This window comes from Solanum dulcamara, chromosome 7, assembly GCF_947179165.1.
Source record: "Solanum dulcamara chromosome 7, daSolDulc1.2, whole genome shotgun sequence".
Lineage (NCBI taxonomy): Eukaryota > Viridiplantae > Streptophyta > Magnoliopsida > Solanales > Solanaceae > Solanum > Solanum dulcamara.
In genome coordinates, this window is record NC_077243.1 from 64,779,585 (window position 1) to 64,798,035 (window position 18,451).

Genomic DNA, 18,451 nt, shown 5'->3' on the forward strand with positions numbered 1-18,451 from the left:
AAGACAAAAACTCTGAAATTTAAGTTACAAGCCCCCATTTTGCAACACACCCTCAATCCTTGATGTTCTGAAATAATATTTTCATGTCAAGATCAATTACGGAAGTTTTACTCACCCGAATTTAATTCCGTAAAACCATACACTTCTTAATGTATTGGATATCAACTTAAATGATCAAACTCATAATTTAATCACCCATCCATTAGCATATTACCCCAGACCTCATCTGACTCAGATTTCATCCAAGTCTGATCTAGGCTCGGAATTTCCAAGTTAATACTCAGAAGTTTGCTGACCCAAATTCCTTCCTTATTTTCTTATGCATAACAATAGTAACAAGTCGTTATAATAGATATCAATTTACCCATCACTCGTCCCTGAGTGATCAAAATAGGAAAATTAGGCTAAAGCAAAAATAGAGTAGTACCTGAATCGTTAAACAACTGGAATACTTGTCTTGCATGTCCTTCTCAATTTTCCAAGTAGCTTCCTCAATCGGATGATGCTTCCATTGAATATTTGCCTACTTAATTGTCACGACTCCGAACCCACCATGAATGGAAGCCACACTAACCCTCTGATGGGAGAATCATTACTACAGCCCAACTAACAACAATCACAAGATATAAATAATTTTAAAGATGTGAAAGAAGGTTTAGTCAATAAAACATAGGTTGAGTTCCCATAAACTCAGAATTGTCTAGTTATCAACCCAAACATGCGAAAAATCATCCTAGGAACTAAAAGTCAATTGTACCAAAACTCTAAACAACTAACAAGTCGAGAAAAGGACATGCAACCCTGAAAGAAACATAACAATAGTGACTGAAGTTTAAGTCCCGAAAAAAGGACTTTAAATAAAGGAGAGTCTACGACAGCCTGAAAGAAATAGCTCACCCTTGAACTCAAATACTATCACTCCTCTAAGCAAGGTCTCTTCGCGGCCGACTGAATATGCCCTGTACTCAACAAAGATAGAGCAAGTATAATATTAGTACACAAAATCAACAGTGTACTGGTAGGATCACGCAGCTAGCCAGTAAGCGAGTCATAGACGAGTAAACCCAAATGTGTGTCGAAATGTGACACCCGATCCAAACATACAAGGCAGCCACAACTACAATCAATAGTATACATTATATCACCAAGAATAGGTTTATCGCAAATCAGGCTAGTGGTGATCATTTCACATAATTCATCGCATGATTTCCTATTCATATACACATATGCACACAATAAAGTAATTTAGCAAGTACATGAAACACATACGAGAAACAAAACCATCACCTACCTCAAATTCGAGCTTCAACAACTCTAAGATGCAAGAGCTTTCCCTTTCCGGATTTTTCTTGGTCTAAAAACATTAAATAAATATAAAGGATCAACATAATGGTATACTTTACTCGTGGAAAAGTGATAAAAAGTGTCTTGGGGCGCCTTCTAACGTCTTTAGAACAATTTCTATGCAGAAAACTATTTTGGGGTTTTTACCCCGTAATAAGTCGAGATTGTTCTGCCACCGCTCTGGCGGGTTGCACGGAAACAAAGAGCTCAAAACTTGAGCTCCAAACTCCCATTTCACAAAACACCCTTATCCCATGGAATTTTAAATCATACCTTTTATGCTAAATCAAATTTTGGGAGTTTTACTCATCCAAATAAGATTTTGTGAAGTTGTAAATGCTCCATATTGTGTTGGCTATCAGCTAATTTAATCAAATCACCAATTCGATCCCCCACTTATCACCAGTTCACTCTAGACCTCGTCTGACTCAGAATTCATTCAAGTCTGGCCTACGGTAAAATTTTTTGAAGTTACTACCCAAAGTTGTTTTGCTCAAATTCCTTCCCACTGCCCTATCTATAACGACGAGAAAAGTTCATTACAGTTGTTACCAATTTACCCATCACTCATCCCTGAGTGACCAACTAGTGAAAATATGGCTAAAGAAGAGAAAGAGTAGTACTTGTTTCGACGAACAGCTGAGGATACTTGTCTCGCATGTCCTTATCAGTTTCCCAAGTAGCTTCCTCCACTGAAATATGCTTCCATTTCACCTTTACCATGTTGATCTCCTTAGTCCTAAACTATCGGACATTATGATCAAAGATTGCAACTGTTCTTTCTCATACTAAAGATCTTTGTTTAACAAAACTGAGTCCCATTTAATAACGTAATCCCTATCTCCATGGTACTTTTTTAATATCAACACATGGAGCACCGGATATACTCCAGACAAGCTAGGTGGTAAGGTCAATCTGTACGCCACTGGACCTACACAGTTAAGAATCTCAAAAGGGATAATATAACAAGGGCTGAGCTTACCCTTTTTACCAAACCTCATTACCCCCTTAATGGGTGACACTTTTAGGAGCATTTGCTCAACTACCTAGAATTTTATATCCCTCACTTTATGGTCAGCATACTCTTTTTGACGACTCTGATCCATTAAAAGCTTATCTTGGATGCTTATTACCTTATCTTGAGCACCCCTCACTAAGTCTATCCCCAAAGGCTCCACCTCTTTAGTTTCAAACCATCCTAGGAGAGACCAGCATCCATTCTCGTAAAGAGATTTAAAAGGTGCTATCTCAATGCTATAATGGTAACTATCGTTGTAGGAGAACTCGCATAAGGGCAAGAACTTGTCCCAATATCCACGAAAGTTGATCACACATGCCCTCAACATATCTTCCAGCACCTGGATAGTCCTTTTTGATTGTCCATCTGTCTGTGGATAAAAGGCAGTGCTAAAAGTGAGTTGATTGCACAACTCTTCATACAACTTTCCCTAAAATTTAGAGGTGAACTGCGTACCACAGTCTGAAATAATGGAAAGGGGGGACCCTGTGCAGCCTTACTATCTCCTTCATATAAATCTTTGCCAACTATTGTGTATTGTAGTTCACTTTAACCGGAATAAACTGTGCTGACTTTATTAACCTGTCAACCACCACCCAAATGGAATCATACTTCCCCAAGGTCTTGGGAAGTCCCACCACGAAGTCCATGGCTATTCTCTCCCACTTCTATTTAGGAATAGGCATTCTTTAATGTAACCCTACAAGTCTTTCATATTTCACCTATCGCCAATTCTAGCACTTGGATACATATTTGGCTATGTCTTTCTTCATACCCGGCCACCAATATAGATGTTTCAAATCTTGGTACATCTTGGTTAATCCACGGTGAATAGAGTACCGCAAACCATGAGATTCAGATATAACTTTTTGAATTATGCCATCCACTCGGGGAACATAAATCCTTCCCTTAAAGTTAAGCACCCCACCTGTATCAATTGCTGAATATTTGGCGCTGCCCATCAAAATTTGTTCTCTAATCTCATTCAAATTTACATTTTCAAGCTATTTGGCCTTAATCTCCTCTAAAAAGTGGGCCTTAGATCAATACTGGCCATCACCCACCCTTCTTTGAGATGCCTAGTCTCATGAACCTGGACTCCAAGGCCTAAATATCTCTATCCAGGGGTAGTTTGCAGGCTCCCATACAGGCTAGACTACCTATGCTAACCGATTTCCAGATTAATGCGTCTGCTACCACATTAGCCTTACCTAGATGATACTGGATGGTGACATCATAGTCTTTGAGCAACTTCATCTACCTCCACTATCTCAAATTCAAGTCTTTATGGGTGAACACATATTGTAAACTGTGGTGATTAGTAAATACCTCACACTTGACACCATAAAATAATGTCTCCAGATTTTTAGAGAAAATACTATCACTGTCAACTCCAAATCACAAGTAGGGTAGTTTGTCTCATGCACCTTCAACTTCCACAAAGCATTAACCACAACATTCTTATCCTATATCAATACAACACCCAAACCTGAATATGAAGCATTACCATAAATAATACAGTATTTACCTTCGATCGGCAGGGTTAAAATAGGTATTGTGGTCAGAATAGTCTTAAACTTTTGGAAACTCTCTTCGCATTTGTCAGTATACTCAAATGACACCTTATTTTTAGTCAGTCTGGTCAAATGAGTAGCAATAGAAGCAAAGTTCTTTACGAACTAACGATAATAACTGGCCTGTCCCACAAAACTCCTAACTTCAATCACAGAACTAGGCTGAGCCTAGTTTTTAATTACTTTAATTTTTTGTGGGTCTACCATTACCCTTTCTTTGAAACAACATGGCCAAAAAGGGAATTGAAGGCAACCAGGATTCATACTTAGAGAGTCTTGCATACAACTTCTGCTTTTCCTGAACACCTTGAACAATACGAAGATGATCTGCATGTTCCTGTTCACTCTTCGAATACACTAAGATATCATCTATAAACATAATAACAAATGAATTTAGGAATGGTTTGAAAACCACATTCATCAAACTCATAAAGGCTGCAGGTGCATTGGTCAATCCAAAAGACATCACCAAAAAATCACAGTATCCGTACCTGGTTGTAAAAGTTATTTTGGGCACATCCTCACGCCTAATCTTCAATTGATGATATCTAGACCTTAGATCAATTTTTGAAAAGACTGATGCACCTTGTAACTGATCAAAAAGGTCATCAATACGTGACAATAGGTACTTATTACGGATACTGACCTTATTAAGTTATCGATAATCTATACACATTCTCATGCTACCATCCTTTTTCTTAACAAATAACACTGGAGAACCCCACAGAGAAGCATTGGGATGGAATCCTTTATCCAGTAGTTCTTGGATTTGAGCCTTAAGCTCTCTCAACTTAGCTGGGGCCATACAGTAGGGAGGAATAGAAATTGGGAGGTTCCTGGCTCCAAGTCAATGCAGAAATCTATACCTCTATCGGGAGGCATACCAGGAAAGTCTGTAGGAAACACTTCTATAAACTCACACACTACCAGAATAAACTCAATGGATGGAGACTTCACATTCACATTCTGAACGTGGGATAAATAATCCAAATAACCCCACCTTACTATTTTTCTAGCCTGAAAAAAGGATATGGCCTTGGCCGGCTTAGACGTGTACACCCCTTTCCACTCTAATCTTTCCCTCCTAGGATTTTTAGATCCACGATCTTACCATTATAGTTAAGTACAACAAAATATGGGAAATCAAATTCATGCCTAAGATTACATCAAAATTGGTCATGCTTAAGATCACCCAGTCAACCTAAGTCTAGAATATATAAACATAATAGAATAAGCACGATAAATATGGGTGACTATTACAGACTCTGCAACAGGGGTAGAAACATAGATGGGGGCATCAAGTATATCAAAAAGTGAATCAAAACCCAAGGCATACCTCATTGACACATATGAATAAGTAGAACCCAGATCAAATAAAATTGTAGCCATTCGATCACGGACAAGAATAGTAATTGTGATCACTGCGTCAGACTCCTCAGCCTTAGTCTTGCTCGAAAAGGTGTAGAACTGAGCCCTATCATCCTGATGGCTACCTCCCTGCCTATATGCGCCTCTACTCGACCTGCATTACCATTACCTCGACCTCCATGTCCTCTCTAGTTTTTTTTACCACTTTGTGGATGTCTTCTACCATTTCCTACTCCGCCCATGGGTATCACTGCTCTAGCCTGTTGGGGTGTTGAATCTGTGTTGCGCTCAAATGATGGCCTGCTACCTGGAAAAGATGATCCTTAACCCTCATGGGTTGGATGCTGCTGTGGAGTACCTGAACAATTGCCAGTAGAAGTGGGAAATGGTGACTGAATCGACCAGGCTATAGTTACCGGCTTGCCTAACCCTCTAGAATAGGATCCCTGAAAATTACCAGTGCTCTTCAGCTTCTTAGCCAAAGATTTGGTCTGCCCATCTCTTCTTACACCCTCTACCTTCTTCACAAAATCAGTGACTTCATTGAAACTCCATCCCAACGAAGTTATATAAACTGATAACATCTACAATTTGGGGCTCAACCCCTTCAGAAATAACTAAATTCTTTTTTTCTCTGTATTTATCGGCTGAGTAGCATACCTGGACAACACATGAAATTTGGCCTCATAAGTGGCCACTAACATACCACCCTGCTTCAATGCCATGAATCGTCCTTCTTCCGATCCCTCAAGGTATGTGGCACATATTCCTCCAAGAACAAGACATGAAACTAGACCCAAGTAAGTGGGGGAAACACTGGCGAGCGACACTCCTCATAATTCCTCCACCATTGCTTGGCCTCGCCCTGTAGCTAGAAAGTCACAAATTCTACCCCATGTTTATGTACTATGCCTAACTTGTGCAATCTCTCATAGAAATCAAGAATGAACTCGTAGGCATCCTCACTCTCAGAACCATGAATGATTGAAGGCTTAAGCTTCAGGAACTTTATGAGTATGTCATTCTCAGTACCGGTCATTATAGGGCTTGATAAAGGATGAAAGAGTGAAGGAAATTAGATACCAATTTGGATCACCAGATACCAATTATAATCAAGTTATAGCATAAAAGAAAGAAGATAAAGAAACTTTTCCTATAGTCCATTTGCCTCTCAAAGAAAAGTACAGACATTTCCGTACTATTCCACAAGACTCTACTAGATTTATTTTGGTACGATAAGATCAATGAACCTAGGGATTTGATACTAAATTTGTCACAACTCCAAACCCGCCAAATGATGAATGAATCCTCATGTAATGACCCTCAAGGTCATTTTTGCCCATCTCCGATCATTTCAGTATTTAGAGATTTTCTGTAGAGACCCAAAACCATTTATGACTTGCTGACACTAACAATTCAGTTTCCTGGTAGTTCATTTAGGTTTTATGCCCGTTTCCCTATTTTGGAGCCCTTGAGTTTGAATGGTTGACTACGATAAAAAATCCATGAAAATGACCTTAGAATAAAATTCTAATGGTTCCATCAGCTTTGTAATGACCAAATAAGGCTATTAGCATGGTCAGCACGAGTATCGAGCTAATCAGTGTGAGTTTGAGGCCATTTGGCGCTTTAGCATTTCAAATTTGGACTAAGGTTGAATTTGTTCAACATTCTTAGAAAACGTGCTGAGATTGAATTTTTGTCAGCTTAGTTAGCTCTGAAATATTGAGTTTGGTCTAGATCGACCTTTCGTTCGTGTCCCGAGGCTTCCGATCTCATTTTGAACCCTCTTGTGGAAATGCCAAAAATTTATGCTTGGGTGTAGGACCCATATTTTGTCAAGACGACCTCAGTTGGAAATTTTAACTACGCTATTGAGTCTAGAACATCGAATTTTGTGGGATAGCATAGTCTATTTGTGTGCACAAAATTCTAAACAAATTCTGAGCACTCTACCGGAGTTGGGAAAATTTCCAAAACCAGCTGATATGCATCAGCTTGTGCAGACCAACTTTGGTCTTCGTTTTTGCATCTTTGGGGCCACGTTCGCCAAAGCCAAGGATCTTATTCTCTACATTCGAGGATATGGGGTCGCATTCATGAAAACCTAAGACATTGACCTCCGCATTCGAGGAGCCTTATGGCTTAACCCTCCACATTCGCGAAGCCTTGGTAGGTTATAGCCTCCGCATTCGCGGACCCTTTCTCCGACCCCTTTCCCTCTTTTGCGATTTTAGGAGCTATAGAGCTCCAAATTGAGCGATTCCAAGTGGTAAGGGTTTGTGTTGATCATGGATATGTTTTGGCATGTTCGGGGAAACATGAAAGGCGATGTTTTGAGGTAAAATCCTCCCCAAAGGGGCTGTCCAAGCTTAGTTAGGGCTTTAATGGAGTTTTAAATTGTTGGGCTGATTTGGGATGTTTTGAGCATCGATTTATGCCCCATTTTGGGGTACAATCTCAATAGTATATTTAAGACCTTTTTACGAAATCACTTTCAGAATTCCCATTGCGGGTGTGTCAGGCCATATTTTCATGTGTTATTTATTGTATTTATATTGATTGAGGTTGTAATAATTTATTTACTTATGTTATTTATGCTTGCTTAGATATTAATTTTAATTTGTTTTAATTTAATTAGATTCCCCTAAAGATAAACCAATTCATGTTAATTTACTCTTTAAATGATTTTCTACATTTACTTAGTCATTTGATAAACTTTACTTTTTTATATATACATGTATATTATTTTCAATATTTAAGTTTGATCTTTTTTCTAAAAAATAATTTCAAAGTCTTAGTTTCTTTTTAAATTAATATTTTCAAACGTTAGTCAAATAATTTTTTTTCAAATCGTCGGATAACCGCGCGTTAGCGGGCACTTTGAATGCTTAACACCTTCTCAAAGTGGAAATAAGAACCTCATATCTTTTCTCTGAATTTTTAAGACTTAAATCTGTTAGGGTCTTTTAAATTAAGTTTTCTTAATTTCTTTAAAAAATTAAGTGGTAACTCTTCTTTGCTAAAATTGATTTTTTCTATATAAAGTTGAAATTAATTTTAAAACTGTCTTTTTCCGACATAACAGAAATGGCGACTCCGCCGGAGAATTTAATAGGTTCTAACCATTAGATTTGATTATTTGACTATGTTTGTAATAATGTTTATTTGTTCTTATTTGTTTAGATTTCACAAATTATAACTGTTGCGCTTCATGGCATTAAATTCCGCCAAATGGTAAATAGTTTGCATTAGGATTAAGGACGATTATGTAGTCATCTAAAGCTGTTTCTTCAGAAAATAGCCATTACTTCTTGAATTAATAAATGGGTAGTTGGTTCGTGGTCGTCCAACGCCGTTTATTATATTAAGCTCGCAGTTTGTCCGACTCGGGTATCCAGTCCCTTTTCAAATCCCAGTCTAGTCCACCTAGCGTAGAGAGAAACCAAAATCCTAATTTAGCGCATTGGCATAAGACGACCCAATACCCAAGGCATATTGGACCCATTAGAAAGACCACCTTGAGTCCAAAATGGCCCTCGGCCTAAATGGATGATCATGCTTATGTGTTTATATTTGAAGGTTGTATACGCCATTTGACAAACCATTGTCCCTTGGGGTTGGAAGTTAATTTTAGTAGATTAGTCTAATCAAAGAAGGATCTTCATAGGCTTCTACTTCATCCAAAAGGCGTTGGCGTTCAGAGATATCAAAAAGTCAAGAATGAAAGATTTTCCACGAAGCCTTAGTTTAGGATTGTACCCCTAGGTGGGATTGATTATTTTGTATCCCATTTTCCTATTATGTATCCCCATTTCAGTTTATTCATAAAACTTGTATAAATATGATTTTTTGGGGCAATGGAATATTTCAAATGACGTTATACATCCTTCAAATCGTTAGGCCTATCTTTGGCTCAAAAAGGTCACATATCTGTTTAGGATGCGTAATAACTATTTATGTATTATATGCTATAACTGTTTTTGTGAATATGTTGCTTCATTTGGAGACATGCTAGTCCACTCTTTTTGAATTTTTTCTAGAGCCTCATAGGCATAAATATCGAGTCACTATCGAAAGTGTGTCCAAATACTTCATGAGTCTTTAGTTTCCCAACAAAATTCGAAGTTTACTCTCAAATCATAAACCTTACTCACTCATCTCAAAAAAAGGGGCTCGGTCCTGTCTTTGAAGTTTTCTATTTTTCCTCACTCTTTCAAAGAAATTGAGAACTTCTTCTACATCTAAGAAGAATGAGGGTACAAAATTTAAAGCGCAAGAAATATGTGATTCAGCGCAAGTCAACCTTTCTCACATATCAATCATAAAATTAAAATGGGTCAATTTCTGTCCATTTAGTCTTTCTTCACTCACGGATTAGTTTGTTTTCAAACAAAGCAACATTTATATGTTTAGTTCTTTATGTGATATTTTGCATTAAATATTACAAACACGGATTAATACTTTGACTTCTGAGTTATTCTTCTTTTTCACGGAGGGAGTGATTTGTGTTGGAAATCAAACTTGCTTACTTCTCGAAGATCAAGGGTTCAACAAAGTTGATTCTTTTTTTTGTAGAGGATGTTATCAAAGAACATCATGCGATAAATGATCGGATCTCAATTTTGAGGTCAACACCCGCTCCTTAACTAAGAAGTTTTCTTTGTACGCAGGAGAGACGACATTATTTCAAGAGAGGGAATCACGGAATCCCAAATCGACAGCAACATTCAACCACAAACTTTAACCCTAATATCTTTCAATTCTTTAATCTAAGAAAAAATATAACCCTTTCTCTTATGGATCTTGCAAGAACAAAGAGTTCATAGAAAATAACGATGACCTTAAATTTCACAAGACACCAATACACAGCCTGAAAGATAAATCGGGGGAGTCTTTGACTATAAAGATTTACTCCTATATCATGTTACTTATTTTTTATAATGGCCCCAATTTCACACTTTTCTCATATCTTTGCAGGAAAACTATCCCCGACAATAGTCGAGGTGGTTATAACAATGTATGATTCTCGTGAATAGTTAGAAGAATTCAAGTCATAAGAGACAATCACCAAAAAAAACACAACAAGTGATTCCTGCAGGAAATTGGAAGAACACACCAATACATAATCTCTGAGAAATATCAGAAAAACAATACAACGATAGATGTTCTCACCGATGGTTGAGAGAACACAAAAAAGTGTTGGTGTAAATAGGCAAAAGACACTCCCCAACTGAAGATGTCAACGAGCACTAGACTTACAAGACGTCACTCTGAGTTTGTCTAAATATTTAAATTATTTTATATATCATATCTGCAAGAACTATGCACACCTGATTATCATCTCGGTGAGATATGTAGGCAGCCTTTTTTGGGTTTGGTATTTTCTTTTTCAACCAAAAAAATAATAGTAAATAAAAATAATAATAATATAAACTGTGTACATATTTTAAGAGTCATATCTTCTTGATTGGGACAATACAGTTAGGAGCATGCAAAATATTCGGTTGGATGAAAAGGATTGGCTTTGTGGTAAATCATAACTTCTGTTGGTATCTTTCATTTGTACTTTTGTGATGCTTGAAAATTCTCTTGCAGGCTTTCAAGGTAAGAATAAAACGAACATCATAGCTTCATGTGCATTGTGTGGTGAGCTTTAGACTAAAATTCAATTGCATCGCACTGTTGATTTAGAACTTGGCCTGAATGTTTGTTGAAGCAAAATCCTGAGTTATGTTTGATTTGAGAAAGGATTATAGGCCTTTTTTAACCCGATTGTGCCTTTCAAAGCCTACCAAATAACATTAATCCCTAGTTTTTCTACTTTGAGCCTAAAGCCTTTTCTTTGGACAACCACATCTTAGCCCTTTCCCTTTTAAGTGGTTATATGAACTATCCCTCTCTTGGCCCAACCTCCTTGAGCACACCGAAGATGTGCAAATTATAGAAGAAGATCCAACTTTGAAATTGCTAAAGGCAAAAGACGTAAAGTCTCCAAAGTCAAGAAAGCAAAGACGACTTTCAAAAAAAAAACTCCTACAAGGTCGAAGTAAGAAGAAAAGGAAACTACTCCAACAAAAGAGGAGAAACCTCAAAAGGAAGGGGTAAAAAGATAAAAGATCTAACAAATAAGGACTCAAAGAAGTCAAGACAAAAAAATGGGTGAAAAGAGAAAAAGCTCTAAAATAAAGACTCAAAAAGAAGTCAAAATCTTAGAAGGAGATAACAAAGAGGATCGGGCGCCAAAAGGCGTATCAATCATCAAAAGCACTAATTCAGTGTGACGCTCAAGGAGAGATTAAGTCACTTTTATCCCAAATAAATATCCCACCCGTCCCTAAGCCTACATTACAAGCCAATAAACAGCCCTACATGATCTCATTCCAATTATTCTCACATTAGTGGAGATTTACATGCAGGCCAAGCATATGGTATCACAGTTGCATGCGTTGAACTTTCTTGAGAGTGTGAGTGCACTTTGCAAAATGTCCTAAAATCAAACACTTCGGATATGTGCGAAATAAGACTTTCTTTATTGTGAGGGCACTTGAAACATGATGATTAGTATAATTCTAAACCTTTGTTTGAATAAAGATAAAAAGTCTTGTCGACACTTAAGTATGTTTGAGGTACTACTTGAAGTTGTATGAATTACCTTGAAGTCAATCTCAGTTATAAGAAAGGAAATGAATAATATTTTTATGCAATCCTAATTGTTGGCACCAATTATAGTCAAACTTTGACTATCTCTTTACATTCTCTAAAACAAATTGCATTTTTCCTTTGAAATTGGATGGTGTACTTTAAATAATGTGACATTAGGCTAATCCCATCGGTGTGAGGTGCCTATTTGACTTCATTGGATCATCCATCTCAAATAAGCGGCATATCTCTTGTTTATAAGTTGTAAATATTGCAATGAATACAATTTTCCATATCATTATGCTCATATTACACATGTGTCTACTGATTATCTTGTCTCAGATTTTGCAGCATTCATTATCTAGAGAATTTGAAACTACATTTGACCTGATTCCTACACCAACAGGATATGTAGGCGCCACAATGGCTCGGTCATGTTCCCCGTAAGATTTTCGTTTCTCCCTTACAATGAAAATTGGGACAGAATTTTTGAGAAGATCTCAAAAATTCACAAGAAGATACTATCTCCAGCAAGTCAAGATAGAAGATCATGTTAATATATGCAACTGGGACATAATTTTTTGAGTAGATCTCAAAAGTTCCACAAGAATGTCAAAATCCTTTTTCAACAACTCAACATTTGTCAAGAGATCTAACTGGGATAGAATTTTTGAGAAAGATCTCAAAAATTCCGTCAAGAATTATTTGAAGTTCGAAGTCAACCTCAAATGATCTCTAACATTGCTAAAATAGAGCGAACACAAATTTAAGATGCGAGTCACCGTGGCCTCATATAAGCTTCTATCAAAGACATGAGTCCCGGGCTGGATATATATGATAATATATGTTATGATATGATGCCGTATAATATGATGATATGATGCCATATACGATGATATGATGTCGTATATGATGATATAATATCGTATATGATGGTATGATACTATATATGATGATATGATTCCATATACGATGATATAATGCCATATATGATGATATGATATCATATACGATGGTATGATGCCGTATACAATGATATGATACCGTATACGATGATATAATGCCATATACAATGATATGATGACGTATACGATGGTATGATGTATTCGTTCTATTGATGGACACGCATTTATATCCTACTAATGGATCTTCATTCCTCCTACTGATGGACAATGCATTTATATCCTACCAATGAATCTTCATTCGTCCTACCGATGGACATATAATTATTTTGTCAAAATATCCTACGGATGGATCACTTTCATTGTCCTACCGATGGACAGACAATTATTTTATCGAAATATCCTATCGATGGATCACCTTCATTCGTCCTACCAAAGGACATGCATCATATCCTACCAATGGATCATCATCACTATCCTATCGATGGACCAACATATCCTACCAATGGATTTTTATTCGTCTTATCGATGGACACGCATTTATATCCTACCAATAGATCATCATTCGTCCTACCGATGGACAACACATTTATATCCTACCAATGGATCTTCATTCGTCCTACCGATGGACATACTATTATTTTGCCAAAATATCCTACCGATGGATCACTTTCATTCATCTTACCGATGGACAAACAATTATTTTGCCGAAATATCCTACTGATGGATCATCTTCATTCGTCCTACCATGGACAGACAGTTATTTTGTTGAAATATCCTACCGATGGATCACCTTCATTCGTCCTACCAAAGGACATGCATCATATCCTACCAATGGATCATCATCACCATTCTATCGATAGACCAACATATCCTACCAATGGATTTTCATTCGTCTTATCGATGGACACGCATTTATATTCTACCAATGGATCATCATTCGTCCTACCGATGGACAACGCATTTATATCCTACTAATGGATCTTCATTCGTCCTATCGATGGACATACTATTATTTTACCAAAATATCCTATCGATGGATCACTTTCATTTGTCCTACCGATGGACAAACAGTTATTTTGCCGAAATATCCTACCGATGGATTACCTTTATTCGTCCTACCAAAGGACATGCATCATATCCTACTAATGGATCATCATCACCATTCTATCGATGGACCAACATATCCTACCAATGGATTTTCATTTGCCGTATTAATGGAGACGTATTTATATCCTACAAATGGATCTTCATTCATCCTATCGATGGATAATACATTTATATCCTACCAATGGATCTTCATTCGTTCTACCGATGGAAATACAGTATTTTTGCCAAAATATCCTACCGATGGATCACTTTCATTCATCTTACTAATGGACAGACAATTATTATGCCAAAATATCCTACCGATGAATCACCTTCATTCGTCCTACCAAAGGACATACATCATATCCTACCAATGGATCATCATCACCATCTTATCGATGGACCAACATATCCTACCAATGGGTTTTCATTCGTTCTATTGATGGACACACATTTATATCCTACCAATGGATCTTCATTCGTCCTACCGATGGACAACACATTTATTTCCTACCAATGGATCACCTTCATTCATCCTAAGCACAATTCTATTAATATCGCAGCTGTATATACACTATATATCGGATTGTATATATACTATATACATTATATACAATATTATTTATATATATCAAACTACATACATTGTATACCATGCGTTTGTTCCCTGTATCTGTGGTATATCACTGTATATCACTATATATCACTATATATATATGGTATACAGTGTTTATTCCCTGTATCTACTGTATTTATTATATATCAGACTCTATATACACTATATATAATATTTGTTCCCTATATCTACTATATATCACTATATATCAGACTGCATATACACTGTATATAGTGTATATAATATTATTTCTATATACCAAACTGTATACATACTGTATATCAGTGTATATGATAAAGCTTTCCACCTGTATTCTATGTATACACCCTAATATTAATATTTAAATCATGAATATTACCTTCCTTTCTAGGTATCAACTTTTCAGTCATTTGAGCACGATGATGAGAGACTCAAAACTCAACAATATGCAAGGGTAGAGTCCAAAGATAGACTCGAATTGATATCACATGCACCAAAATAAAATTACATAAGCATCTACTCATTTTAAACTAAATAAAGGAATATATCATGATATGTTAAGGTATCAAATTGATGGGTAACCTAGAAGTGACTAACAACATGCTAACTAGCTCAATTTTAAAGAAAGAATTTAATCAATTAGGCAATGAAAATTCTAATTACATAACAACTTTAAGCATATTTTGTTATCTAAATCATGTTTGTAGAAAAATTGAAAACATGAAAATCTATATTGTCAAAGAAGACTACTTGAAAAAATAATGAACAAAACTAAGAGTTTTAATGAAAATTAGGCAATGAAAGTTCTAATTACATAACAACTTTAAGCATATTTTGTTATCTAAATCATGTTAGAAGAAAAATTGAAAACATGAAAATCTATATTGTCAAAGAAGACTACTTGAAAAAATAATGAACAAAACTAAGAGTTTTAATGAAATAATCCTAACATATGATAGCTAATTAATCCTAACACATGCTAACTATAAGAATATTTTATCATTAATCTAATTATTCTTAATACATGCTAACTAAACAAAAGACTACAAATCAACTAAATATAAAATATGAAATAATTAAATAAAATAAAGCTAAGAAAAGATTTTACCTCTATCTTGGCATCAAGACTGAAGACGATGAGCGGAAAACAACTTCATCACCACCCAAAAGCTTGATGGAACTTCAACCTACAAAAAAAAAATTAAAAATTTAGACTCGAACCTTCGTGGGTTCGATGTTGTAAGAACACTATTTTTAATCTAAATTTTGACTTCAATCTCCTATTTTTCTTGAAGAAAAATATAGATTGAAAGTTAGAAATTTTTACAACTTTTAGGCCGGTGACAAGAGTCCAAAATTCTAGCCAAGTTAAGAAAATTTCTAACTTTGAGTGGCTAAAAAACCTCCCCCTTCTTCCCCTTATTAATAAGAATATGAGCCTTTTATATAGGCTCCAAAAACTTCAAATTTTCATACAATTTTCGATGTGGGAGTTTGTTTTTTTTAATTTTTTTTAATTTTTTAGAAAAACTAAAATTTTCAAAAATGCAAACTATAATTAAAATAACCTAACTAAGATTTTATTTAGCTAAAAATAAAATTTTTTGAGATGATTTTCGAATAACTACATAAATAGTAATCAAAGATATAGTTATATAGAAATATATATATTATGCTAAAATTTATAAAAAAATAAAAAATAGTTAAGAATAACGTGAAAATATTTTTATTTTTTTATAAAAGCTAATTATTTCATAAATGTTTGAAATTTAAAGAAACTTTATAGCTAATTTGCGTTGTGGAGGGTCAAAATTCTGTGTCAACATCTACAGACCTCTAAGAGTGTTAACTGTATCATATGGCGGGATAGGGCCCCCGCTGTACTCCTGAATAAACAAACATATATATCAAATGGCTAGTATCAAAAATTAGGCTCCGAAACAGTGGAGCGCTTCCAACATCGCTGAGTGGAAATCCTAAGCTGGCGGATCTCCAAAATAAACATTTGTACCTGCGGGCATAAAACACAACCCCTCAAAGAACGAAGGGTTAGTACGATATATGTACTAAGTATATAAAGCATAACATAACACAACTGAGATAACAACTGAAATAGGAGTGCAGGAAACAAGTATGACAAATAATAGTTCACTATACCTGCATCTTATGAAAATAGGGCATGTATATTATCCTCACATATCACTCCCGGCCCGCTGTGAGACTCGGTGTTACCATATCATCGTATACGGCATCATACCATCGTATACGACATCATTTCAGACATTACAAGTACATCACTATGTTTTCATATGTATGCCTATCTATCATATCTGGCCCTTTAGTGAGGGTCTCGGTGAAAGAGTAGTGTACATGTCGTACCACACCTGACCCACTATGGGACTCAGTGCCATTATCACATAGTAAAATATACCGAGGAACGTTTGGCCCGATCTATAATTTAAAATAATGCCGAGGAACGTACGACCCGATCTATATTTTAAAATAATGCCGAGGAACGTACAGCCCAATCCATATTTTAAAATAATATCGAGGAACGTACGGCCCGATCCATAATTTCCCATTATATTATCACCTATATGTCCAGCCCGAGATGCGGTGACGAGCATTATCACATACGGCGTCATCATATGCTTCACTTCATCGTATACGTCATTTTATCCTCGTATACTTCATACATATATATATAGCCAGCCCGAGACTCGATGAACGAATAGTAAAACTAGGCATGACCGCATTTCCGACCCCCTTATGGAACTCGAAGGAAGATGTGTTACAGTGTGCACGAGTAGAGTAGTGAGAAACCATATGCAACTAAGTCATCGTTTGAGACTTAATGAAACAGTCAAGTGAACCATCACCTGAAGACCAAAGTAGTAATCGTCTTAAGTACCTTTTAAATATTGTTAAGGATTATATCAACTAGAGTTTCAGGAATCGTAGACATGTATTGAGACAAGGTTAATCAGCTTACAGAATTAAAGACGTTTGTCATCGCAGAGACCTTAGGAATAGGAGCTGATGCATTCAATTATTATTCATCAGATAAGAGACTCGAGGGTAGTAGTGTAACTACTTTAAGAATTCTAACATCAAGTAGTGAATAAAGGTCACGAGTCGTATTTGGAGATTATAACTGGAACTACCTCCACCTCATATCATATACCATTTCATTTATACTTAAGACATTCCGAAAATAAGAAGAAACAGGCTTTACATATACTATTGTTCATGATCTAAAAGCCTTAAAAGGCAATAACTCAACTATTACAGTAGTTTTAACATCACAAAGTGAATAAAGCCTATGAACTACACTTGGAGTTTCATGAGTGGAATTATCCCCACATTTCATATACAAACCATTCATAACTTATACCTAAGACATGCCAAAAGAAAAGAAGAATGGCTTTACATACCTGTTATGGATTACTCGCATCCAAGCTCGCTTCATTACTTTTTTAACCTATTTAACACTAAAGTAATACTAAGGTTAGTGACTTTCAACTTTCCATCTCCTAAACCTACCACCCATTATCCATAGGAATTACTTCCTTTCTCACACTTCTCGTCTAGTCTCGACTAGTTTATTAGTTAGTTAAGGAGTTAACAGAAATCGGGCAACATCTCCTCTATAACTTGACCTATCCGAACTTTCAATTTAACCTCCAAACCTTATAATCCAACCAAAAAAAACAATAATCAGCTCATATATAATTAAAATATGGCAACATTACGCAATACAAGCTTCCAACAACTTGCTTAAAACTACGATACCAAAATAGGGTTTTTAGTCGCTATTTTGTAAAACCTTTAACCGTACAGAATGGAGGGTCATGTGGCTGAAACCAGAAGAACCCACGTATTATTTAGACCATTTTCAAGCCCTGAAACACACAATAAA

General features: G+C 36.0%; 1 long non-coding RNA gene across 1 annotated transcript; it reads right to left on the reverse strand.

Moving 5' to 3' along the window:
• Positions 1 to 433: 433 nt before the first annotated feature.
• LOC129896293 (uncharacterized) lies at positions 434 to 17,880 on the reverse strand. The gene is made up of 4 exons (XR_008767940.1): positions 16,367 to 17,880; positions 15,641 to 15,719; positions 898 to 959; positions 434 to 606 (listed from the first exon to the last, which is right to left on the reverse strand). It is a non-coding gene; the product is annotated as an uncharacterized LOC129896293 (long non-coding RNA).
• Between the last annotated feature and the right edge of the window lie 571 nt (positions 17,881 to 18,451).